The sequence below is a fragment of the Rhinoderma darwinii genome, chromosome 9 (genome assembly GCF_050947455.1).
Source record: "Rhinoderma darwinii isolate aRhiDar2 chromosome 9, aRhiDar2.hap1, whole genome shotgun sequence".
Taxonomy (NCBI): Eukaryota; Metazoa; Chordata; class Amphibia; order Anura; family Rhinodermatidae; genus Rhinoderma; species Rhinoderma darwinii.
In genome coordinates this window covers 88108500-88110064 of record NC_134695.1, presented here as the reverse complement: position 1 = coordinate 88110064, position 1565 = coordinate 88108500, and positions in this window count along the sequence as shown.

Below are 1565 nucleotides of genomic sequence, written 5' to 3'. Positions count from 1 at the left end.
GGTTTGCTCCCGCTGACCCCCTTCCACCCCACCGGGACCTACCTGCAATCACTCTGGAACTCTGGCTGGGCATAGGGACACAGGTTGGTCCCGCTGCCCCCCCCTTCCACCCCACCGGGACCTACCTGCAATCACCCTGGAACTCTGGCTGGGCATGGGGATGCAAGTTGCTCCCGCTGACCCCCTTCCACCCCACCGGGACCTACCTGCAATCACTCTGGAACTCTGGCTGGGCATAGGGACACAGGTTGGTCCCGCTGCCCCCCCTTCCACCCCACCGGGACCTACCTGCAATCACCCTGGAACTCTGGCTGGGCATGGGGATGCGGTTTGCTCCCGCTGACCCCCTTCCACCCCACCGGGACCTACCTGCAATCACTCTGGAACTCTGGCTGGGCATAGGGACACAGGTTGGTCCCGCTGCCCCCCCTTCCACCCCACCGGGACCTACCTGCAATCACCCTGGAACTCTGGCTGGGCATGGGGATGCGGTTTGCTCCCGCTGACCCCCTTCCACCCCACCGGGACCTACCTGCAATCACTCTGGAACTCTGGCTGGGCATAGGGACACAGGTTGGTCCCGCTGCCCCCCCTTCCACCCCACCGGGACCTACCTGCAATCACCCTGGAACTCTGGCTGGGCATGCGGATGCGGTTTGCTCCCGCTGACCCCCTTCCACCCCACCGGGACCTACCTGCAATCACTCTGGAACTCTGGCTGGGCATAGGGACACAGGTTGGTCCCGCTGCCCCCCCTTCCACCCCACCGGGACCTACCTGCAATCACCCTGGAACTCTGGCTGGGCATGGGGATGCGGTTTGCTCCCGCTGACCCCCTTCCACCCCACCGGGACCTACCTGCAATCACTCTGGAACTCTGGCTGGGCATAGGGACACAGGTTGGTCCCGCTGCCCCCCCTTCCACCCCACCGGGACCTACCTGCAATCACCCTGGAACTCTGGCTGGGCATGCGGATGCGGTTTGCTCCCGCTGACCCCCTTCCACCCCACCGGGACCTACCTGCAATCACTCTGGAACTCTGGCTGGGCATAGGGACACAGGTTGGTCCCGCTGCCCCCCCTTCCACCCCACCGGGACCTACCTGCAATCACCCTGGAACTCTGGCTGGGCATGGGGATGCGGTTTGCTCCCGCTGACCCCCTTCCACCCCACCGGGACCTACCTGCAATCACTCTGGAACTCTGGCTGGGCATAGGGACACAGGTTGGTCCCGCTGCCCCCCCTTCCACCCCACCGGGACCTACCTGCAATCACCCTGGAACTCTGGCTGGGCATGCGGATGCGGTTTGCTCCCGCTGACCCCCTTCCACCCCACCGGGACCTACCTGCAATCACTCTGGAACTCTGGCTGGGCATAGGGACACAGGTTGGTCCCGCTGCCCCCCCTTCCACCCCACCGGGACCTACCTGCAATCACCCTGGAACTCTGGCTGGGCATGCGGATGCGGTTTGCTCCCGCTGACCCCCTTCCACCCCACCGGGACCTACCTGCAATCACTCTGGAACTCTGGCTGGGCATAGGGACACAGGTTGGTCCCGCTGC